Source organism: Prionailurus bengalensis, chromosome B4, assembly GCF_016509475.1.
Source record: "Prionailurus bengalensis isolate Pbe53 chromosome B4, Fcat_Pben_1.1_paternal_pri, whole genome shotgun sequence".
In the NCBI taxonomy this organism is placed as follows: Eukaryota; Metazoa; Chordata; class Mammalia; order Carnivora; family Felidae; genus Prionailurus; species Prionailurus bengalensis.
Window position 1 is genome coordinate 133,676,686 of NC_057358.1, and position 25,742 is coordinate 133,702,427.

General features: G+C 42.9%; 1 protein-coding gene across 7 annotated transcripts in view; it reads left to right on the forward strand.

The window, feature by feature from the left end:
• The first annotated feature begins 551 nt into the window (after positions 1-551).
• SGSM3 (small G protein signaling modulator 3) overlaps positions 552-25,742 on the forward strand; it is a 52,088-nt gene continuing 26,897 nt past the window's right edge. For 5 of the 7 annotated variants that reach the window (XM_043562688.1, XM_043562689.1, XM_043562687.1 and 2 more), the window contains exon 1: positions 552-688. The gene's annotated coding sequence lies outside the window, so the exon portion shown is untranslated. The remainder of the gene's footprint in view (positions 689-25,742) is intronic. The other 2 variants (XM_043562690.1, XM_043562693.1) reach the window with 1 other exon arrangement.

Genomic DNA, 25,742 nt, shown 5'->3' on the forward strand with positions numbered 1-25,742 from the left:
GCTAAGTGTTAGCGTTGTTGAGTGACTCAAACGCAGGCTTCTGACTACACCCGCTGCATTACATATCCCCGGAGAGTGAATTTCTCTGGCATGCCCTCAACCAAATTTCTTCCAATTTGTGGCTCTTTCCAGGGCTTGTGAATTGTGTAAGAGTGGATCAGGCTGGTCTAGGGCTGGTTCTGTACACTTGTGAAGAAGGCACTTAAATATTTAGAAAACGGACATCAAGTAAAGGCCGCTCCTCTCCAACGTCCAGCCGTCCCTATCCCGCATCCCGACTGCTGGTCCACTTCATGTTGCCCTGAGCGCCTCGGACTGCAGTGCGGACGGAAGGCCAGTGGGTATCGCTGAGCTAAAAGTGGGCTTCTAAGGTCGTCTGTGCCCCAGCCCGCCGGGGAACCAGAGCTCGGCTCGGAAAGGAGGCTCGCGTGCTGGGTCAGTGAGCGCGCGGACCCCAGCTCCGCCACAGCCCAGCCGACCCAGACGACTACAGCCCCCACCATGCCCCGCGGCCCCCGCACCCCTCACCAACCCCTTCGCCTCGGCCCAGTGCGCGTGCGCGGTGGCGCCGCCGAGCGCTGACTGGGTCCCAGCTGCAGAGCCGCGGAGACGCGAGCCTGACCCGCGTTGGCACTGAGGTGGCGGGGACTGGCGGCGGCTGGACAGCTGGACATCCCGCGCCGCGCAGGTGAGTGCGGAGGGAGAGGTCGGCGGAGACTCGCTGTGTCTGCGGGGCCCGGCGCCCACACCTGCCCCCCCCCCCCCAACGGTGAGGGTGCGGGGGCGACTGTGGACAGACCGACTGACGGACCGAGTGACAGGCAGACGGGGCCGACGAGGGGAGAAGGACTGGCCGAGGCCGGGGAGAGCGGCGGGGCCGGACCTCGCAGGTGCCCGCGTTGGATGGGGGCTCTGGGCGCGGGCTCTCGCGGTGCGGGTGCCGGGCCTGCGGGGCGGCGGCTGGGCTCGGACCCGGAGCAGCTGCGCCCCCGCGTCCCTCCTCTGGGCGGGGGCGGCCTCCGAGCCCCGCCAGCGGGAACAGGGCCGCCGGCGCCAGAGCCTCGGTGCCGTGGAGGCTCGAGCCCGTATACATCCCCCTCAGCAGAAACCGCAACTCAGCCCCGGAACCCTTTTTTTTTTTTTTTTTTTTTTTTTTTAAAGCTGCCTTGGGCACATTTAAACTGCCAGCTCTTCCTTGGCTTGAACTTGTGACTTTCCGTCCAAGATTCAGGTCCGGGGTCAGGACACAGGCTCAGATCGAGGCTGAGACTCGTTACACACCGTCATGTGTTTGTATTTTAACATTGGGGAAACTGAGGCATGTATTAGCCAGGATCACCCAGCGTGGTTAGGATCGGAATTCCGAGAATTATACTTAGTTTAATGAACCAGGATGCTATTTATATGGAGGGGAAAAAAAGGTGTTCTAAAGTTTTTTTTTCTGTGACAGGTGACTGCCTTATTTTCCAGTATCTTCTGCTGCAAGTGAAATCTGTGGTGGGTTACTGGCTTTTTGGTGGGTTATTGGAGGTGCCCTGGAATATTCTTTACCCTTCTTTCTTATTCTTTCTTGGTAAATTCAAGTTCCTAATGAGACCCAGATTCACAAAAACTGAGTTTTCAACCTTGACTTGATTACTTGTAGCTTTTGTGGTTATGTTTGTGATTAAGTTTGTTGATACACATGTATTTCCTACTTCTCTTCTTCCTCATCTTCTTTTCCCTATCTTCCAGTTTTCTCCGAACTCCAATCGGTAGTTATATCGTCTTTGTTTTCTAGATTTATTTCTGTTCTCCATGATTAATTTGTAATTGATTTTGAATGGAGGTCAGTATCTTTCTTGTCTTCCAGTAATCCCGGGTAGATGTAGCCTCAACATCACTAAAATTGTCACAGTAGCCTGCACTTGAGTCTTCTTCCCTGTGTCCCTTTTTAAGCATGGAGATGTGTGATCTGGTTGAGAGGGGAGGGGGGTGAGGTGTTTCTGTTGATCCGGTAACGAGTTAACAGGTGAACGTGAGCGGAGCATTAACTTCAGTTAGTATGTGCGCTGCCGCGGCAAGCACCAGAGCATCAACTTTAAAAGGCTGTGAACAATACTTGCTTAAAGATTTTCAAAAAGCATACTAATCTTGTGAATTTGGAAACTTGTCAGGTTGACGGAAAAGTTGGTGAACTGCAATAGCACCTGACAGAAAGGAGTCTGACATTAGGGTGAAATATTGAGACAGGAACTCTGGAGAAACCATCCCTTTTATCATACAGCCATCTATCTGTGCCTGGGGTGGATGCCGGGAACACCTTGTTGGCTTAGGAAGTTAAACAATGTCCTGTGTGTTTGTGTTTTCAGTTTCTCTCTTCTTAGTGCTCAGTGAGTTTTGGCAGGAGCCCAGAATCTTGTGCATTTGATGATTTAACATCAGTTTCATTGGCTTGTTCTCCAGATTGTGTCTATTTCCTCAGCTGGTGACATCAGTAATTTTCCACAGCAGCCATTCACGAGCGCATGCAGACTGTCACAAGGAAGTGGAATAGCACAGAGGGTGGTACACAAAGAAGTCAGGATCTTGTTTCCTTGCCATCATACATATTTTTAAAAATGTTTACTTATTTATTTATTTTGAGAGAGAGTGTGTGTGCATGCTTGCATGTGAGTTGGGGGGGGGGGGGGGGGGGGGAGAGAGAGAGAGATTGAGAGAGAGAATCCCAAGCAGGTTCCATGCCACCAGCGCAGAGCTTGACCCAGGGCTCCAACCCATGAACCGTGATCATGACCTGAGCCGAAATCAAGTGTCGGACGCTCAACTGGCTGAGCCATCACATAGTAACACATAGACTGAGATAGGAAATCCGGACTGAAGCACAAGCTATGCAAGAGGGTTTAGAACATCAGAGACCAGGCTTCTTTCTGCATACAATAATAATCATCAATACCATTTATTGGATTTCTTCTGTTTGCCAAGTGCTGTAATTGTCACAGTGAGGTGTAGGTATTACCAATCTCTCTTTTTTTTAAATTTTGTTTCTTGTAAACGTTTATTTATTTTTTGAGAGAGACAGAGAGAGCGCAAGCTGTGGAGAGGCAGAGAGAGAGGTGAGAGAAATTCTGTGTTCAGTACAGAGCCTGATGCAAGGCTCCAACTCATGAACTATGAGATCATGACCTGAGCTGAAGTTGGTTGCTTAACCAACTGAGACACCCGGGTGCCCCCATTCTCTTTTTATGTGTGTCAAGTTGAAATACAGAGGTTAAGTGATTTGCCTATAGACATTGTAAGTAACAGATTCACATTCAAGCCTATCTGACTCTGCCATCTCTGCTCTTTTTATTTTATTTTTTATTTTTTTTAATGTTTATTCATTTTTGAGAGAGCACGAGTGGGGGAGGGGCAGAGAGAGGGAGACACAGAACTTGAAGTGGGCTCCAGGCTCTGCGCTGTCAGCACAGAGTCTGACGTGGGGCTTGAACCCACGAACCGTGAGATCATTACCTGAGCCAAAGTCAGAAACCCAACCCACTGAGCCACCCGGGTGCCCCATCTGCTCTTTCTAATTGTGCTCTACTACCTTACAAAAATAATAAGTTCAAATCTTGCTTATTCTTAAAAAAATATAAAACCTTCCTGTGATCACATTTCTTCTTTGAACTACTTCCATTTCTCTTCTTTTCCTTTCTGGGCTTGTTCTTGAAGGGCAAACACTATGCCCGTTTTTTCCTTGGACTCCTTGGTTCATTGCAGTCTGGCTCCCACTGTCTACTCTGTTGAAATGTTTTCGTGAGCTCCACTCAGCTATTTATTGAGTATCTGCTCCACTATCTTCTAGACATATAAAGAGATTAAGACATGGTTCTTGCCCTGAGGGAGTTAGGGACTAATGAGGGAAGAAAAAGAATTGTATACATGTCAACATGATGTGTTAAACTACTGACCAAGCAATCTTTGCTCTTGGGAGTTGGGGGAAGAATACTTCACTGAGAAAGTGACTCTGGACTGCCACCAGAGAGAAACTCTAAATTGTTCCATGCTGTCAGGACTGCATGATTAGGTGTAGACTTTTAGGAGAAGCTGTATCTTGCCAGTGAGAGATGATACAGTCGAAATAGAGTCTGACAGTCCTGGGAACTGAGCCTCAATTTCTTTTTTGTAATACCTGCCTACAGTGTAAGCTCCATGAGAGTAGGGCCTCTGTCTTTTTCACCACTTCCCCCTAGGTAATCACTAAGTATCTGTTGAATGAATACTTCATCGGATGTGGTATTCAGAACACGGTAGTACTCTGAGTAGTACTGTATGACAAATAACAAAGCTTACTTTTAGTGTGGCTTAGGAACTGATTTTGAAGACACCATTATTTGGATAGTATCCATATAATTATCTCTCCTTTTCAAACATTTAGCCTCATTGATGGTCTTAATTCATAAATGAGAAATGTTTATTTATTTATTTTTTTGGTGGACACAGTTAACTGCATCTTCTAACATTATGCCTCTCTCTCTGTTATAAACACATTCCTACATTTTCTAAGTGTGATGCAGGTTTGGTATGTATAGTTTTTTTCTCTGCTAATGTGAATTGTTTTGGAGAAGTTAACTTCTTTGGCATTATTAAGTAACTTTGTCAATAAGAGTAACATTAGAAATGAGATTCAGGGGACACCTGGGTGACTCAGTTAAGCATCTGACTTCGGCTCAGGTCATGATCGCATGATTTGTGAGTTCAAGCCCCGCATCGGGCTCTCTGCTGTCAGCACAGAGGCTGCTTCTGATCCTCTGTCCCCGACCCCCACTCTGCCCCTCCCCTGCTCATGTGCTCCCTTGCGCGCGCGTGCGCTCGCTCTCTCTCTCTCTCTCTCTCTCTCTCAATAAATAAATAAATAAATAAACATTAGAAGTGAGATTGAGGGGCGCCTGGCTGGCTCAGTCAGTGGGACATGTGACTCTTTATCTCGGGGTTGTAAGTTCGAGCCCCATGTTAGATATAGAGGTTACTTAAGAATAAAATCTTTAAAAAAGCAAAAAAAAAAATTATATTGAAAGCACTAATCAGAAGGCTTACCCTTGGTAAGGGGCTGATTTCCAATAGAGGTAAGAGACTTTTCTTCCTTAACAAAATAATATGAATATTCCTGGTCTTCTCTAGAGATCTGATTAGCCTTCTAGCTAACATTCTAAAGACGTGTATCAACAGTTCATTTCCTTCTTCTTGTGTTTGAGTTTCGTTTGTAAATATCCTTAATTTGTGTGACTTGAAGTTAGGGTTAAAGTCCAAATACCACTTTTTTTTCCCCCTCCACTTTCAAAGTGTATGGAGTACAGTAATTAGGAACACTTACAATGAAGTTCAAATTCTGCTCTTCCATGTTAAACTTTGAAAACTTAACACAAGTGATGTAACTTCCCAATGCCTCATTTTGCTCATTTGTAAAATTGGGATACCTACTACTGCTACCATCATAGTAACAGCTAATATTTGTTGGGTGTTTATTATATACTCAGCACAGTTCTAAGAGTTTTACTTGTATTACCTCGGTCTTCATAATCACAATTGTTAGAATTATGCCCACTTAAGGTGAGGAAACGGTCACAAGCTAAGTAACTTGTTCAAGGTCTCAGAAATAAGTGATGGAGTCAGGATTTGAACCTGGGTAGTCAGACTCCAGAGTTCGTGCTCATAATCTTCTACTTCATAGGGTTGTTTTGAAATAATCTATGTAAATAAATAAAAATAATAATCTATGTAATAAAATAATCTGTGAAATGTGACTCTCATAGGCAGTCAGCAAGTGTTGGCTACTATAGTTAGCTTTGAGTTTATAAAGTGTTTCACATACATTTTCTTATTTGGTTGCTGCAGGTACAACAAAGTGTTGTTGTGACCACCACCTTCTTACAGATAGGAACTGAGGCAGAGTTCGGTCACTTGCGCAAGGTCATATAGCAAGTGTGGGGGGCTATACCTTGGCTTTCCTCCTCCTCTACACCTGGATTCTTACGTTGGATTTGAGATGTCACATTTTGAGAGAATTTAGTGAACATAAGTTGTTTCAGCCTGCCCAGCATCCAGTGTAGGTTTTTCAGGGAATAGCAGCTCAGTTTTGCTTTGAGGAAACAGTCCATCCCTGATCTAGTAGGTGGGTACGTGACCCAGGTTAGGCCAATAGACGTTAGGAAAATAGATGTATTCCTCTTTTCATTTGAATGTTAGGTTGAGTGACACAGTGACAAGCTTCCTTCGTCACAACCATGGATTAATTCCTAATATGTGGATACTGGAACTGCTCTGTATTTGTTCCCAAAGACCTGATTCTTTAGCTTTTCCTCAGTTCTGTGCTCTACCTCCTATCCTTCCAATAAATCTTATGTTACATAATGTAAGTTACCCAAAGTCAGTTTTTCTGGCTTGCAGTTGAGACTCCCTTAACTTACCGTTACAAAGCATAAGGCCATGTCACTTAGAAAAGAGTTAAGACAACTGGTTAACTTTAACCTGAAGAGAAGAGAAATCTGCGAGAAGACTTGAAGACTGTCTTCAAATATTTGAAGCATGTAGTGTACAAAGTGTCCCTAAAAAGGAATAAAGACTAGACATTACTAGGAAACAGATTTCTGTGCTATTAGAGTCTAAAAGAGCTATTTGAGGATGGATGGGCTGTCTGGTCTATGGAGGTAGATCAAGGCACTAACATTGTTCAAGCCGGGGCACCTGACTGGCTCAGTTGGTACACCATGCAACTCTTGATCCCAGGGTCATGAGTTCAAGCCACACATTGGACTTAGAGCTTACTTTAAATAAATAAGTAAGTAAATGAAAAAAAATTAAAATAGTTCAAGCCAAGACAAGTTGCTCACTTGGGAGGAGTAATAGGGGTATAATAATCTAATGGGTTGTACTAAATGACCTATAAAGTTCTCTGCAATTATGAGAAAATTCTTTTTTTTTTTTTAAGTTTTTAAGTTTTTTATTTTGAGAGAGCGAGAGAGCATGAGCGGGGGAGGGACAGAGAGAGAGAGAAAGAGGGAATCTCAATCAGGCTCCATGCTGTCAGCACAGAGCCCAACATGGGGCTTGAAATCACCAATCATGAGATCATGACCTGAGCCGAAATCAAGAGTCAGATATTTAACCAACTGAGCCACCTAGGTGCCCCTAAGGAAATTATTTTCTAATTTGTTTCATGTTTATTTATTTTTGAGAGAGAGCATGAGCAGGGGAGGGGCAGAGAGAGAGGGAAACAGAATCTGAAGCAGGCTCCAGGCTCAGAGCTGTTAGCACAGAGCCCAGTGTGGGGCTTGAACTCACAAACTGTTAAATCAGAACTTGAGCCAAAGTCGGACGCTCAACCAGTTGAGCCATCCAGGTGCCCCACAATATAGTTTCTTATTTATTTTTTTTAATTACTTGTTTCCCCTCTAGAATGCCAGATTCTAGAAACAAAGGATTTTTATCTGTTTTGAGCACTATAGTATCCTTATCCATTGTAGCATGGTGCCTGGCACATAATAGGCACTCAATAAATATATATTGAATGTATGAATGTTTCCTCCATGCAAAATCACCATTCATTCAGCTTTGTATTCTAGGAACATAGCTCATTCTGTCAACTTTGGATCTTTTCAGTTAGTTGCTTTCCTTATTCTCTGGTGCCTTTTTCGTTTCCTCTTTTCTTTGTATCATAGCACTTTAAGACTAGAAGTCTGAGATCATCCCCTTCACAAGGACTAGAGATCCCAATATCATACAGCTCATTAATGACAGAAATAGGGTGAAGGTGGTGGTTGACAGTTAATCTTCTTATTAAACTGTAGTGCCCCTAAATCTTGCTTAGGTCAGGCCCTTATAGAGCCTAGCACAATGTATTCATGTCCCTCAATGAATTATTAAGTCAATAAATAAATATGTGTCTCCTTTATGAAGGCTGTTCCATATCTACCTGTATTTATCTCTTTATTTCTTTGAACTTCGATAATATTTGTAGTTTGTTCTCTTATTTTTAACTGGCCTTGTCTTGTTTACCATTTCATGTGTGTATATTTGCCTGGTCAATGAAATTGTGATCCCATAAACAAGAGGCCTAACTACAAATCCCAGTGCTGTGGGACACCTGGGTGGCTCAGTTGGTTGAGCATCTGATTCTTGGTTTCAGCTTGGGTCTTGGGATCGAGCTCCATGTCAGGCTCCATGCTCAGTGTGGAGCCTGCTTGGGATTCTCTCTCTCACTCTGCCCCTCTGGCTCTGTGCTTCTCTCTTCATGTGCTCTCACTCTCTCTCCCTCTGCAGGAAAAAAAAAAAGAAAGAAAGAAAGAAAGAAAAAAATACCCAGTCCTGGGAGGCAGTATAATAGTGAAATACTACACAGTAGAATTTTCTGTAATGATGGAAATGTTTTTGTGTGATTGTTAACATTTTTTTTAAATCTTTTTTTTTTTTTTAACATTTATTCATTTTTGAGACAGAAGGAGACAGAGCATGAATGGGGGAAGGTCAGAGAGAGAGGGAGACACAGAATCTGAAACAGGCTCCAGGTTCTGAGCTGTCAGCACAGAGACCGACGCGGGGCTCGAACTCACGGACCGCGAGATCATGACCTGAGCCGAAGTCGGACGCCCAACCGACAGAGCCACCCAGGCGCCCCGTTAACATTTTTCTTTATGCAGTGTGTGTGTGTGTGTGTGTGTGTGTGTGTGTGTGTAAGAGAGAGAGAGAGAGAGAGAGAGAGAGAGAGAGAGAGTGTGTGTGTGTGTGTGAGAGAGAGACTCAGAGAGAGAGATTAAATAATTACATTTATCCTCATTACTCAAAAGTAATCAGTAAACATTTGGGCATTCATTTCTTTTTTTTCTTAAGTTTATATATTTATTTTTTAGTAATTTCTACACCCAACTTGGGGCTTGAACTCACAACCCCAAGATCAGGAGTCACATGCTCTTCCAACTAAGCCAGCCAGGCACTCCTGGGCATTCATTTCATTATTCATTCATTAATTGTAAATTTTCCAGTTTTTCCACGGTGAGTATCTATGACTTTTATAACAAAAAAAAAATATTAGTGGATTTGTGTGAGTGGGGTTTTTTTGGTGTGTGTGATTTATTTTTGTTTTGTGATTCAAGAATAGGTAGAAAATGCTATAAGGGAGCCTGGGTGGCTCAGTCAGTTAAGCGTCTGACTTCGGCTCAGGTCATGATCTTGTGGCTCGTAAGTTTGAGTCCCACATCAGGCTCTGTGCTGACAGTTCGGAGTCTGAAGCCTGCTTCAGATTCTGTGTCTCCCTCTCTCTCTGCCCCTTCCCTGCTCATGTTCTGTCTCTCTCTCTCTCTCTCTCAAAAATAAATAAACACTGGGGCGCCTGGGTGGCTCAGTCGGTTAAGCGTCCGACTTCAGCTCAGGTCATGATCTCGCGGTCCGTGAGTTCAAGCCCCACGTCGGGCTCTGTGCTGACTGCTCAGAACCTGGGGCCTGTTTCAGATTCTGTGTCTCCCTCTCTCTCTGACCCTCCCCCGTTCATGCTCTGTCTCTCCCTGTCTCAAAAATAAATAAAACGTTAAAAAAAATTTTTTTTAATAAAAAAAATAAAATAAAATAAAAAAATAAATAAACACTAAAAAAATTTTAGAAAATGCTATAGGCAAATAAACAGGATAGTAAACTTTGGAAGTGAATTAAAGTTCATTTTTTAAAATAGATGTATGTTGCAGAATGCATGTGTATTTTATAAATATGTATATTCTTTAAAAGTTGCTGCAGCTTTTATTTTTGTAAGTTATATTTTCTTTTCACATTAATTCACATAATATAAGCACATTATATTCATCCATATTAAGAAGAACCAAGTGCTTAGGAAAAAGTTACAGGAAAATTTTACTAATCGATGTAAGCCATTAGGAAAAGCACAAGTATTTTTTTTTTTTTTTTCAACGTTTTTATTTACTTTTGGGACAGAGAGAGACAGAGCATGAACGGGGGAGGGGCAGAGACAGAGGGAGACACAGAATCCGAAACAGGCTCCAGGCTCTGAGCCATCAGCCCAGAGCCCGACGCGGGGCTCGAACTCACAGACCGCGAGATCGTGACCTGGCTGAAGTCGGACGCTTAACCGACTGCGCCACCCAGGCGCCCCAGGAAAAGCACAAGTATTTTAACAACACAAGATATTGCATTTAAGAACTAGAAAGCACAAACTAAAATATTATATTAATTTATTATACAAAATTTAAAAGGTAAATCTGGAAGCTCACTGACACAATAAAAAATTCCAAATTACTTTGATAAAATGAATGGTTATGACCTAATGAAGGGACCTAGAATTTATAGATTTTCCACTTGGCCACTATGGCCAGAAAGACCAACAAATGTGTGAGGCATTGTTCGGAAATGTTTTGGAAACAAAACAAAATAATATTACATCCTTTATTTTATTTTAAACTGAGATGGTTCTGAATACTTTGTGTTTTTGTGGTAGAATAATAGATTCCTTTAATTTCTAGAAAAGGACAAATAATAAGCATGAAAGATCACCCTTATTGCTACCTAATATTGTATATAAATTACTATGTAATTTATTAAATTACATTAACAATTGTTATTTGACATTATAGATTCATTTGGCCCTCTCTCTATCTGACTAGACTGAAAGCTTCATAAGGCAGGGATTCTGTTTTGTTCACTGTTATCTCCTAGAGTCTAAAATGGGGTCTGACCCATAGTAAGCACTCATTATATTAAATGAAAGGATGATGCCTGCCATGTGAGGTTAAAGTAGAAAGATGAGGTCTGTCAGTTTGAAAAAGGGGTGGGAGGAGACTGAGATTTACAGTGGCATTGTGTCAATCATAGCTGGATGTGTTGGGCACCAGATTTTTAGTTTCTCTATTGCTGTGTAATAGTCACTCCAGAATTTAGTGGCTCAAAAAAACAATTATTTTTATTATCTCTTGCTCAGGAGTTGACTGGGCTCCACTAGGCAATTTTGTTGTTGTTGTTGTTTTTAAGTAAACTCTGGGGCACCTGGGTGGCTCAGTGGTTAAGTGCGTGACTCTTGATTTCAGCTTAGGTCATGACCTCATGGTTGTGCGATCAAGCCCCATGCTGGGCTCCAAGCTGGGCGTGGAGCCTGCTGAAGATCCTCTCTCTCTCTGTCTCTCTGTCTCTCTGTCTCTCTCTCTCTCTCTCTGTCTCTTTCCCTCCCTCCCTCTCTCTCTCCCTCTCTCTCTCTCTCTCTCTCTCTCTCTCCCCCTCTCCCCCCTTCCCCCTCCCTCCTCCTCCCTCCTTCCCTCCCTCCCTCTCCCTCCCTCTCCCTCCCTCTCCCTCCCTCTCCCTCCCTCTCTCTCCCCACTCTTCCTTCCCCCCATCCCTCTCTTTCTCTCTCCCTCAAAAAAAGTAAACTATGCACAAGGTGGGGCTCAAACTCACGACCCTGAGATCAAGAGTTGTATGCTCTACCGACTGAGCCAGCCAGGTGCCCCACCACCAGGCAGTTTTTGCACGGGTATCTCAAGCTATTGCAGTTAGCTGGAGTTGGGGCTGGAGTCATCTGGGAAGTTTCCTCACTCACATGTCTTGGGGTCGATGGTGGCCATCAGCTGGATCTCAGTTGAGGCTGTTGGCCGAAACACCCACACGTGGCCTCTCCATTTGACCTTACCTACCTCACAGCGTGGCAACTGTGTTCCAAGAGCTCCTATTTCAAGGAAATAAGGTAAAAGTGCATGGCATTTTTATGACATATCCCCAGAGGCCACAGTGTTACTTTCACCATATTCTCTTGGTTGAGGCAGTCACTGAGCTTTGCCTGGGTTCAAAGGGAGGGTACACAGACCCCACTATTCAGTGGAAAGAGTGTCAGTGTCACATTTTAAGAAGAGCATGTGGGATAGGTTATATTGTGGCCCAGCTTTGGAAAATATTGTCCCTATGCTAAGTATATGAAACTGTGCTAGGGGTTCTAAATACTTTTTCAGCACTTTAATCTGCAGGCACTACACCATAATTTACTGATAGGGTAACTGAGGCTATGAGAGATTAAATATTTTACTCAAAGTCCACATAGCTAAGTGGCAGAACAAGTTGTCAAACCCAGGACTTCCTGCTTTTACTGTACCATGTATATATAAAGTGAATATAGGTTTCTTCACCAAATCTGAAACTACTAAGGAAGGTGTGTTCAGGTAGGTACCTCATAAAACAGGTAATTAGATGAGTCACTCGGCAAACATTTATTAAATCCCTATTAAGTACTAAATGCTGACAAGAATTCACGCTTTAAGGAGCTTCCAGTTTATTAGAGATAAGGTAGACACACTAGTTAAAAATGAGAGAAATGTAAGTACGTAAGTGGCATTTGATAGGTACAAGTAAATGTTGAGAGAAAGGACTGGGGAAAGCCTCACAAAAGTGCCTTTGAGTTGCGCACCGAAAGTTGGATAGGATCTGAACATTCGGAAATGGGAGGTGGCCTTCAAAGCAGGAAACAATATGAAAAAAGAAACAAGATGAGATAGCAGTGAGTGGTCTAGATGGCTGAGGCGTAGGGTACGTGCAGGGAAAGTAAGAGCTGACTCAGAAGGTAGATTGAGGACCACTGAAGAAGATGAGAGAACTCTGTAATTAGTGCTGTGCTTCAGCAAAGATTTAGTGTTTATTTAACTTGAATGGAAAGAGAGTCTGGAGGCACAGAAACCTGTTACAGTGGCCCAGAAAAGTGGGGGTGAGGGTCTGGGTTAAGGCCGTGGAGATAGACATGATTAGACATACTTTTAAATATAAAATCAATAGACTTTAGAACTGATTCACTTTGAGAATAAGACAAATATAAGAGCCAGAAATTACCCTAAAAGCTTAAGAGTTTGAGTGTCTTAGAAGAAGAAATAGGAAAATCGAAAAGAATCATCTGAGATGGAATAAAAATAGATTCATTTGAGAACCCCAGATTTTGATGTGTAATGATTAAGTCAGCTGAAACCATCCAGCAGGAAGTTGGAAATATCAGGAGCGTTGCTAGGGCTAGAGGTAGAGACTTGTGGCATATCTGTACAGTAGTGACAGCTAAGGCCCCCTTAGCAACAGGAACGGATTCCCCAGTAGGAATCCATTAGGAGTGGATTAAAAAAGAGAAGCGTGATTTGGAGAATGTCTTTTTTGGGGGGTCTGGGGAAGAAGAGGAGTCAGCAAAGAAGCAGTTAAGTAGGGAAGGAAAACCAGTGTGGTCAGTGCCCTGAGAGTCCTAGAACAGTTTCAAGAAACCCAGGTAAGTCAGCAGAGTCAAATGCTGCAGGGAGTTTAAAGAAATGAGGACTCCATATGTGACAAGGAAACCACTGGAGACCTCTGAAAGTCTGGGTGCTGAGAGGAAGCTAAGTGGCAAAAGCTTAAGGAGCAAGTTGACGGAGGAGCAAGTTGATGATTCGACTCTGCCTTTGAAAATGCAGCAGGGAGGCAGAGGAAGGAGAGCTGGAAAGGTAGGAGGTTTGAGTAGGTCCAAGTTGCCTTGTTTGGGTTTGTTGTAATTAAGGATGAGGGTGAACCGAGAGTATGCACTGCACACAAAGCCAGCAGAGAGGAAGACTGGAGATGCAGTTGTGGAAGTGGGTGGAAGGTTATTATGGCTGGAGGACTTAGCCTGTGAAGGAAGCAAGCTGCATCTTCCTCTGGGAGGAAGGTGGAAAGAGAAAATAGTGACAAGATGGGGCAGGTTTTTAAAAAAATTTTTCAAAATATTTATTTTTGAGAGAGAGACAGAGACATTATGAATGGGTGAGGGACAGAGACAGAGGGAGACACAGAATCTGAAGCAGGCTCCAGGCTCTGAGCTGTCAGCACAGAGACCGATGCGGAGCCTGAATTATTGGACCGTGAGATCATGACCTGAGCCAAAGTCATATGCTCAACTGACTGAGCCACCGAGGCACCCAAAGATGGAGCAGTTTTGACAGGAGGAGGAGGAAGTTGAGGAAGCCTTAGCTGAATGACCTCAGCGTCATTAGAGTGGAAACCAGGTCATCAGCTGGGAGGGAGTGAGTGGCAGCAGAGAACAGTTGGGGGTCTGAAGAAATGGGGAGAAGGCTTGAATGTAGCACTGAAGGGAACATGATAGAAAGCCATTTAGAGATGAATGAAAGTCGCTGAGCAATAGTGAGGGTAAATTTCCTGGAGTAACATGAGCAAAGAGCAGTGCGAACTTACCTGGGACTGGATGAGACAAGAATTTCAGTGATTAGTTCAAAATGGTACTGTAGTCCCTACAATGTAGAAGTTAAGTGTGTGGACCTGATTGTTTAAATCAGCAGTATTAAGTAGGAAATACAAACAGATAACAAAAAGTAGATTATCTAATGGAAGGTAGGTCCACAAAAAGAAAAAAAAAAGCTGTGGTCTACTTAATGCGAACTTTTACAACAGCAGGACAGCCTCTCATAACATCTCTCCTGGGATTTCTTTTGGTAAATGATGCTGGTCTAAGTGTGATCCAGTCTGCTGGTTCCCATGTTTTCCCCAAGTTTTTGATTCAATTTTAGGTTTGAATAGTGGAAATTAGAGACTTAGCTTCTGGTCTGGCTGTGTCACCTGTTCACTGTATGGCTTTAAATCAGTCTTTGGACCTGTTTGGCTTCAGTTTCTTTTTTTGGGAAAAACAACAACAACAACAACAAGCGGGACACGAACTCAAAAGATCCTTCTAGTTGTGTCATGCATGACTCTGTCGTTCATGGCTGTGCTAAGTGCCTTTGTCCTGTACCCGGTACTGAAGAAGCTAATGATCTCTAAATATTGGTGCAGATCTGTTGGAGAAATTAATTTCTCTTATAATATGGGAATTCACTCCTGATTTATCTGCTTAATTTGGAATTTTCACAAAGATTGATGTTCCTTTTTTTAATGTTTATTTATTTATTTATTTAATTTTATTTTTTTAACATTTATTTATTTTTGAGACAGAGAGAGATAGAGCATGAACGGGGGAGGGTCAGAGAGAGGGAGACACAGAATCTGAAACAGGCTCCAGGCTCCGAGCTGTCAGCACAGAGCCCGACGCAGGGCTCGAACTCACAGCCCTCACGGACCGCAAGATCGTGACCTGAGCTGAAGTCGGCTGCTTAACCGACTGAGCCACCCAGGCGCCCCTAATGTTTATTTTTGAGAGAGAGAGAGAGACAGCATGAGCTGGGGAGGGGCAGAGAGAGAGGAAGACAGAGGATCCAAAGTGGACTCTGCGCTGACAGCAGCGAGCCCGATGCGGGGCTCAAACTCATGAACTGTGAGATCATGACCTGAGCTGAAGTCAGACGCTCAACTGACAGAGCCACCCTGGTGCCCCAAAATTGGTGTTTCTTAATCCAGCTGCTTATGTTACGTTTTAACCTGGACTCCACTGGGCTCCATACCCCAAGCCAAGGTGTTTTGTTCTCACACACCCACAAGTAGCTTCACGGTTTTCCCTGGAGATTGTGCTGCATAGTTGCCAATGACAGCTGTGCTGGTCAGTGTGGAATAGAGGGACAGCTTAGTACACAGTCCTGGCTCAGTGTGTGACATGGGCAAGATGTTTAACCTTCCTGAGCCCTGGTTTTCTCTGGTTTCTTAGCAGTATGTTAAATGCTCAATAAATACATCATTCCTTCTTTCATTGGTACCTTCTTTCTAATACCTCCATCCGCTCACTGCCACAAAGTAAATAGGAGTGGATTACCATACTTTAGAGTTATTATGTAGGTATTTCCATATCTGCAAATGAGAAATTCCCACTATAATTTTATAGTCTGGCCAAATAAGTGACTTAAAGCAGTTTGCTGGGGAGCCTGGGTGGCTCATTTGGTTAAGTGTCCGACTCTTGATTTCAGCTCAGGTCATGATCTCACAGTTGTGAGATCGAGCCCTACATTGGGCCCCTCGCCAAGCATGGAGTCTGCTTGGAATTCTCTCTCTCCCTCCCTGGGCCCCTCTCCACTGGTGCTTATACTCTCTCTCTCGCTCTAAAACAACAACAACAAAAACAGATAAAGCAGTTTGTTGACCTCTATGGTTTAACTATGTGAGAAATAGGAACTTTGCTAACCATCTGTCTTGTTCCTTTTATGTGCCATATGCTCCTATGTTAACAATTTAAATATAAATTTTTCAGGGGCCTTTTTTGACAGCCCTCAAGGGGCTTTATTTCCTCAGAAACTTGTGTCTGCTGTATTTCAGAGCTGCCTGAGTTGCAGGTAGCTAACCATTATTTGTCTGACTTTTACTGGTGAGTGTTTGTTACCCCCGCCCCCTGCCCTTCATAGTGGGACTGAGAGAAGGTTCGAGTAGTACTTTGCTTTTGCTTTCCTTATCACCATCCTGGGTACTGCCAGGCTGTAAATCCTAGGAGAATGTTCCTGGAAGGGACTCAGGGAAGTGACCAGACTGCCTCAGATGATTAATTGTTTTATGGAAAGACCTAGAGTAGCCTAGCATGGGTCAGAAGTCTGCATAGGAGAGCTGCATTTAACTGGAATTGCTGTGCGGATGCTGGGGTGAGGTTCCTGTTTCCCTGCTCTGTGTTTCCACAGTCTGTGCTCTGCCTTGCACAGTCGCACCTAACTGTTGCCTAAAAGAGCACCCTCTCTCTCTGGTCACAAAGAAAATATTACAGCAGTCCAGCTGTAAGCCTGTGGGCGCAGGAGTGCAGCTCAAGATAGAACTGATTACCGAAGTCACCACTCTGCTCCTGATGCCAGTTTGGGGGAAGGCAGTTGACAAATGCAGATGAGATAGTGGGTCTTCACCTCACATGTCTTCAGCTCTAAGGGAGATAAAGGGTGAGGTGAGTAATAAACATGTTTTCAACAAGGATGATTGAAGTACGGGGCCAAGTTAGAAGATTAGCACCGCCAGGTGCCTTATCGTGGTGTTTGGTGGGGCCCACATTTCAAGACTTTTTTTTTACATACTGAAGAGTAATTGATTTAGCAGCATGCTGTGAGAGAAATCTGGGGGTTCTGAGGTCTGAGAAAAGATGTTCTGGCTGGAGCATGGTGCATGTGCTGAGGGCGAGTGAGAGGTGCATGTTGAGAAATGAGGCTGGAATGGTGAGTGGGACTGCTAGGTCATGCAGGGTCGGACTTTTTCCTAAAGTCAGAAGGAAGCAAAAAGGTTTGAAAGAGAAGGAAATGATCAGTTGCATCTTAAAAGGACCTCTCTGGCTGCAGAGTACAGATGGGGTGTGGGGCACGGGGCCAAGACTGGAGGTAGAGATCCCCAGTTGAGAGACTTGTAAAAACCAAAAACCATGATAGTGAAAAATGATGACAGCCCCAACTGAGAAGTGACAAAGTTTGGAGAGAAACAGGAAATTTCAGAAAACATTAGGAAAGACCTAAGATTTGAAGGGTGGAGGTGGGAAGATGAAGGAGAATTCATTAATCATGGGGTCCAGTTCTGGCTGGAGAAAGTGGTGGATAGGTTGTCATGCCAGTCTCCTCAGATAGGGACCACCGGAGGGGGGCAGAGTTCATGAGGACTTCATTTGAGAGCATGGTATTTTGAGGACTGTGGCAGAGTGGTCCAGTGGGCAGCTGGATGTGCCAGGCTGAAATTTGGGGGAGAAATATGTTGTGGGATGGAAACTGGATCATCTGCTTGTAGGTGTGAACCGAAGCCATGAGAGCCCGTGAGTGTGCAGGAAACTGGAGGAGGATCTAGGACAGAACATGACGGCAGTTTAAGAACTGGCAGGGGAGGAACCAGGAAAGGACTCAAGAGGAGCAGCCAGCAAGGCGGGGGGAAAACCGAAGGGTCACAACCCTTGCACACCCTGTACTGTAAGAACTAGAGTGTTGTCACCAGATCTAATGAACATCTGCTATGGATTGACCTTTAATAGATCAGACACATACTGAGGGTGCTAATAAAGCAGAGACACAAAATGCAAAGAGGAAATGGAAATAGCTTGGCATGAGACATTTCATAGAAATAGCAAAAGTCATCTTGGAAAAAAGCTAAATGTTGTTAGACTTCCTCATACTCATTTTATTTTTATATTGATTAAATAGGGGAGCACCTTAACCTTTCTATTCTATGGCTTTCTAAAGGTCTTTAATTTTTTTTCATGCTTGTTTGAATAGGTAACACATTCAAATAGTTCAAAATTCAAAAGGTACAAAGGGGTATTTAAGTAAAAAGTCTCTCTGCCACCCAGTTTCTCTCACAGGCAGCCTTCTAAGTCTTATGTGAAAATTTCCTCGTTTTTGTATAGATGTTTACCATTCTTGTCACGGTTTTGCTCCTTGCTTTTTTCACTTAGCAACGTATCTTGGAGCTCATTCCCTGTCAGTACATAAATAGCGGATCCATTCTCTTTTTTGACAGCTGCACACTGTTCCGTTATATAGTTGCAGTGTAACTTACTTAACCATTCCCCTACTAATGGATATTGAGGTTTTCTAATATTTTTCCATCGCAAACAATGCTGTAGGGAGTGTGCTTCTGTAGGAGTCATTTTCCTGAGGTGTGGGATAAATTTCCAGAAGTGGGAGTCGCTTGACCAAAAGTCTCCAAAGATTTTAATCCAGTTCTGCTTATTAGAGTTCCTGGCACTTAGAAAGCCTTCAGTGAGTGGTAGCTATTACGAAGATAAATGTTATAGATTGATATGTTACAGATAGTATATTAAATATGTTGTATGATATGTTATAGACAGACAGGAAAAGGGGCACCTGACACAAACCTGAGGCAGAGGGAGTGTCAGAGAGGGCTTCCTGGAGGAGGAAATGTTTGGGCTAAGCCTTGAGTCAGGTAAAGTGGAGGGTGTTGCAAGCAGAGGGAGCAGAAGAAGCCCAGCACAGGAACGTACAAAGGAGTTTGTTGTATGTGGGTATCTTCCAGGAGTTTGGTATCCCCTCCTCAAACAGTCAACACCTGCCACGGGTCAGGCCCTGGGCTAGGTACCAGATAGATACAGGGCAGATGTGTACATATATAAATTACAGTATACTATGAAATAAACAGTAGGTACAATGATTAGTTTTATCAGAGAAGGGGGGTAGAGGGCATGAAGGTTGGAAGGAAAGGTGTTCAAGGAGGTTGCATCTGAGCTAGAATTTGAAAGAATGGTCAAAGGGTGGTTTAGCTCAGTCGTTCTCAAAGTGTGTTCCCTGTACCACGGCATCAACATGACCTGGGAACTTGTAAGAAAGGAACAGCCTCAGGCTCTGCTCAGACCTTCAGATGCAGAAATTTAGCTTTATGGGTAGTACCTGGCTGGCTCAGTCAGTAGAACACATGACTCTTGATCTTGGAGTTGTAGGTTTGAGCCCCGTGTTGGGTGTAGAGATTACTTAAAAATAAAATCTTAAAAAAGAAATTCAGCCTTTTGGGTTTTGAAAAGTCCTCCAGATGATTCTGATGCACTCCACAGTTAGAGAACCACTGGTTGGGATTATTTAAGGGGAGGGAACAACATTGTAAAGTTAGGGAGCCATAAACTCTATGATATTGTCGAAAGGTAGCTTGTATTTTTATTATTATTTTTTAAAGTAGGCTTCATGCCAAGTGCAGAGCCCAACACGGGGCTTTAAACTCATGACCCTCAGATCAAGTTTTGAGCGGAGATCAAGAGTAGGATGCTTAACCATTTGAGCCACCAAGGTGCCCCTGGAATATAGCTTATATTTTCAAAAAGTAGTTATTTTATATACCAATCTAAGGAAATGAGATAAATAAAACTTTTTCATTACATGATCACCTGAAATCACTTATCTTGAAATTTTAATAAAATGGTCACAAGCCCTATAAGCCCATATTATGTGGGAATTCCAACACCCTCCCCCAGATTTTTCAAATTTAACCCATTTAATCTTCATGAAAACTCTATAAAGTAGGAATTATTATCCCTATTTTTAAACTTTTTAAAATTTATTTTTGAGAGAGAGAGAGGGACAGTGAGTGCACGAACCGGGGAGGGGCAGAGAGAGAGGGAGACACAGAATCCAAAGCAGGCTCTGGGCTCTGAGCTGTCAGCACAGAGCCCGATGTGGGGCTCGAACCTATGAGCTGGGGGTCATAACCTGAACCAAAGTCAGATGCTTAATCAGCTGAGCCACCCAGGCGCCCCAATTATCCCTATTTTTAGACCTTTCCATTGGTTATTCCCCAAACAACCTTCGAGGCTCTTAGGAGTAGGGCAGGCTTTACTGAAGATAGGGAATGGCAAAGGGGTTTTACCCTGCAGGAACACAACTTCACTTGGGGTTTAGATTGTCCTTTCCTGAAGAGGCATACTGTCCTCACCCTCCAGATCCCCCAGCCCACAGGCACACTGAGTGTTAATGTCTCATCCGTCCCTTTATTCTAAAGGATGCAGCTCCTCACCTTGTTTTTGGCCTTCTCTTCCCCTCCTCTTTATAGTCTAGGCCGCCTCTAGTTCTGTTCTCTCCTGCTTCCATATTTCTGTTCATTTCTTTTGCTTGGCAATTGACGGATCTGTCAATTCTTCCGCTCCTTCAAGATTTACCTTCCACTTTAATGTGTGGAGCTTATCAAGGTATTTTTCAAAACAAAGATTAACCGCCCCCCCAACTCTGGGAGGCATTCTGGAACCAACTATTAAAATAGCAATTCCTCACTGTGCTATAATTATAATATTGTAAAATTTTAAGTATAGGGGTCATTAGGTTAACTGCTTCAAATGGCATCATATTAAACTCTAATACGAATAATCTGTTATTAACCTAATCTCATACCTCGATTTCTATTTACAAAGCTGACACTTTATTTTTTTTATTTTTTATTTTTAAAAAACTAAATCCAAGTTAGTTGACATAAAGTATAATGATTTCAGGAATAGAATTTAGTGATTCATCACTTACATATAACACCCAGTGCTCATCCCAACAAGTGCCCTCATTAATGCCTCTTGGCCATTTGGCTCATCCCTCCACCCAACACCCTGCCAGCAACCCTCAGTTTGTTCTCTGTATTTGAGTCTCTTATGTTTGTCTCCCTCTCTGCTTTTATCTTATTTTTGCTTCCCTTCTCTATGTTCATCTGTTTTGTTTCTTAAGTTCCACATGAGTGAAATCATATGATATTTGTCTTTCTTGGACTTATTTTGCTTAGCATAATACACTCTAGTTCCATCCACATTATTGCAAATGGTGAGATTTCATTCTTTTTGATCGCTGAGTAATATTCCATCGTATGTGTACACACCACATCTTCTTTATCCATTCATCAGTCGATGGATACTTGGCCTCTTTCCATACTTGGGCTATTGTTGATAGTGCTGCTGTAAACATTGGGATGCATGTGCCCCTTCAAATCAGCCTTTTGTATCCTTTGGATAAATACCTAGTAGTGCAATTGCTGGATCATAGGGTAGTTGTGTGTTTTGTTTTGTTTTGTTTTGTTTGAGGAACCTCCATACTGTTTTCCAGAGTTGTTGCACCAGTTTGCATTCCCACCAACAGTGCAAAAGGGTTCCTCTTTCTCTGCATTCTCACCAACGTTTGTTGTTGCCTAAGTTGTTAATTTTAACCATTCTGACAGGTGTGAGGTGGTATTTCATTGTTTGTGGTTTTTTTTAATTTTTTTTAATGTTTATTTTTGAGAGAGAGAGAGAGAGAGAGACCGAATGTGAACAGGGGAGGGGCAGAGAAGGAGAGGAAGACACAGAATCCTCCAGGCTCTGAACTGTCAGCACAGAGCCCAGTGTGGGGCTCAAACTCATGGACTTCAAGATCATGGCCTGAGCCAAAGTTGGATGCTTAACAAACAGCCACCCAGGAGCATTGTGGTTTTGATTTGTATTTCCCTGATGATGAGTGATGTTGAACATCCTTTCATGTGTCTGTTAGCCATCTATCTGTATGTCTTCTTTGGAAAAGTGTCTATTCATATCTTTTGCCCATTTCTTCTCTAGATTATTTCTTATGGGTGTTGATTTTGATAAGTTCTTTATAGATCTTGGATACTAACCCTTTTCCTGAGATGTCATTTGCAAATATCTTCTCCCATTCCATCAGTTAGTTGCCTTTTAGTTTTGCTGATTGTTTCCTTGCTGCGCAGAAACTCTTCATCTTGATGGGGTCCCAGTAGTTCATTTTTGCTTTTGTTTCCCTTGCCTCCAGAGACATGTCAAGTAAGAAGTTGCTGCAGCCGAGGTCAAAGAGGTTGTTGCCTGTTTTCTCCTCTAGGATTTTGATGGCTTCCTGTCGTATGTTTAGGACTTCCATCCATTTTGAGTTTATTTTTGTGTAAGGTGTAAGAAAGTGGTCCAGGTTTATTCTTTTGCATGTTGCTGTCCAGTTTCCCAGCACCATTTGCTGAAGAGACTGTGTTTTTTCCATTGGATATTCTTTCCTGCTTTGTCAAAGATTAGTTAGCCATAAGTTTGTGGGCCCATTTCTGGGTTCTCTATTCTGTTCCATTGATCTGAGTTTCTGTTTTTGTGCCAGTACCATACTATCTTGATGATTGCACCTTTATAATACAAAAGTTGACACTTTAGAGTAGAAAAGGCAAATCTTCAAAAATCCAAATCCTCTCCCAAATGAGACAGATTCATTAATTTCATTTAAACAATTTTCAAAGGGAGAGTTTCTCATAGAATTGTTTTTATTGCAGATTTTGCTGTTAGGTGCTCAGCTGTAACAACAGATGACTAGATAAGTCAATTACAGAATATATGGCTATAAAAACTCTGGTTACTGGGGAAATTTTTGGTAATTTAGTGCTCAGTACAGAAAAATATTTTAAAATATGTATTGTTAGAACTGTGCATATATATAGAAAAACTAACACAGAAGGGAAGAAAATGATTTATTGGAGTAGCAGATTTGTGACAGAATTTTTTTAAATTTTGATTTCCATTAATGTTGCATAAGTACAAAAGTCAGAGAAGAGTGCAGAACTTCCCAAGAGAAACCCAGTGACTGTGTTTATACTCTAGAGATTTTCTCCTGACCTGGAACCCAAATTTATCCTGCTATAGTTTTAAGTTTATCATTTGTGTTTGTATCTGACTGTATTCTCATTGGAAAAGAATTGATTCTGTTCAGAGTGCTCAGAGGTGTTGGAAAGAAGCGCTCCTGAGCCTTGGGCTCTAACAGCCAGTGTCCCACCAGACCCCAGCTTAGGTTGTGGCTGGGGACCAGGTGCATGAACTGTGGAGAAATTCAGGGGACAGGGAAATATTTCTGTAAAAGTTTTTGGATTTGGAAATAGCATTTTCCCCTTACAGCCCACTTTACAATTGCTGTACTTTTCTAGTCTCCTGGTTTATAAGCATCTTTTTTCCTTTAAAATGCTTTCAGTGGCGGGGTGCCTGGGTAGCTCAGTCAGTCTGACTCTTGGTTTCGGCTCGGGTCATGGTCTCACGGTTCATGGGTTTTAGCCCTGCAATGGGCTCTGTGCTGGTGGCGCAAAGGCTGCTTGGGATTCTCTCTCTCCGTCTCTCTGCTCCTCCCCTGCTCATGCTTTCTCTCTCAAAATAAATAAACTTTAAAAGAATCACTAAAATGGTTTCCGTGGCTTTGCCTTTGGAAAGTGTTGTACTTGAATATAATAGAAAGCAACTACAGCCCCAGGTGAAGTCACACCTGGGGATTTGGTTTAGGCTTTAAAAACAGCAAAACAACAACAAGGAAAAATGGTGCCTTGGAAACTTGACTGTTAAAGTGTTGTCACTTGTTTTTCCAGTGATTACTTAAACTGCTGGGGGGAAACTTGTTAACAGTAACTTGAAAAATGACAGACTTACCTGTTAGCAGCTTGGGGAGTTCCTGACTTCACAGGTTGCTGAGATGTCAGATTCATGCTGAGCAGTGTTAGTAAAGTGTTAGCTACAAATGAGAAGAGAAGGAGATCTTTTTCACAGTTACAGATAAGCTATTTCTGATATTTGCACTTTTTTTTCCCACTTAGGCTTTTAAAAAAAATTTATCTCACATTTTGTTTTGTTTATTTATTTGAGAGAGAAAGAGAGTGAGCATGAGCAGGGGAGGGGTAGAGAGAGAGGGAGAGAGAGAGAATCCCAAGCAGGGGTCGTGCTATCAGTGCAGAGCTGGACGCAGGACTCTATCTCACGAACTGTGAGATCATGACCTGAGCCGGGATCAAGAGTCGGATGTTTAACCGACTGAGCCACCCAGGTGTCCAGTTATTGTATTTTAAATCATGTACTGTCTTGATGCTGATGATTCCACTTTTCTTCTGTTCTCTCTTCAGCTCACTCTAATTGGACTGTCACCTTCACCATTAAAACTTAAAACTCTTGTCAAGATCACCAAAAACCTCCAGCTTGCAGAACCAGCGACCCATTCTCTGTCCTCTTACCACTTTACCTCTGGGTGGTACACGACACTGATTATCATCATCATCATCATCACCATCATCTCCTCTCCTCTTCCTCCTCCTCCTCCTCCTCCTCCTCCTCCTCCTCCTCCTCCTCCTCTTCCTCTTCCTCCTCCTCTTGGTTTCTACAGCACTGCACACTACTAGTGTTCCTTCTACTTCACTGGCCACCCCTCAAATCTTATTTCCTGTTCCTTTCCTGCCTAACCTCTAAGTGTTGGGATGTTCCAGGATTTGGTTCTAGACCCCCTACTCTGCATTCTCTCCTTGGCCGGGACAGCTAGTCCTGATGATTCCCAGATTCACACCTGTAGTTTTGACGTCTGTGAACTTTATACTCATATACACAATTGCCTAATTGACATCTCCACTTAGAGAGCTAATAGGCATCTCGACTTAACATGACCAAAGCAGATCTCTTGATTTCTAAACCTGAAACTTGCTCTCCCCCATAGTCTTCCTTATCTTGATTAATAGGACCTGCACAGTTGCTCAGGTAAAAAATCTAGGAGTTGTCATTGACTCTTTATTTCTGTTATCTACCTCTCCACCTCCACATTATATCCAGAATCTAGTTACTTGTCACCATCTCAACTACTTTAGTCAGAGATACTATCTCTTTCCTGGGTAACTATAATAGCTTCTATCCTTAGGCCTCCTGTAGTTCATTCTTTACACAGCAGCCAGTGCAGCCAGTGTGATTTCTTTAAAACATGAGTCAGACCAGGTCACGCCCCTGCTCAAAGCTCTCCAGTGGCTTCCCATTAAAATAAAATCCCAGCCTCTTTACCATGGGTAGAAGGCCCCTCTGTAAGCTAGCTCCTGTCTGCCTCTCCAGAGCTGTCTGCTGTTTCCCCCCTCATCTACCTCCGACACACTAGCCTGTTATTTCTCCAGTGTAATAAACTCTAGCTCTTTAAGACCCTTGCATGAGCCATTTCTTCTGCTTGGGCTGTCCTTCTAGGTCTCTGCAGAACTAGTTCCTTGTCATCTCTGTGGTGGTAGCTGAAATGTCATCTCCTCAGGCCTTCTCTGACCACTCCTCAAAAATAGCCTGTCTGCCCCTACCTATCACTCTGAAACCTATTATTCTGTGGGGGTTTTTTCATAGTATGTATTATTACTCTGAAATTATCTTACTCACTTATTTACTAATTGTCTTTTTCTGTCACTAATGTTAATATCTGGCATCTACTAAGTACATACTATGTGCCAGGTATTATAAGTATTTACTTACATTTTCTCATTTGTCATCCCCTTTTACAGATAAGGAAGCTGCAGGTTCACAGGAGCAAGAGTTTTGTCCGTCTTGTTTTATTGCTATCTCCCTAGCACATGGAACAGTGTTTGGCACATAGTGGTTGCTCAGAAAATTTTTTTGTTGATTGGATAGATGAATGAAAGACTCCCAAATTTATCTCTTTAGTTCT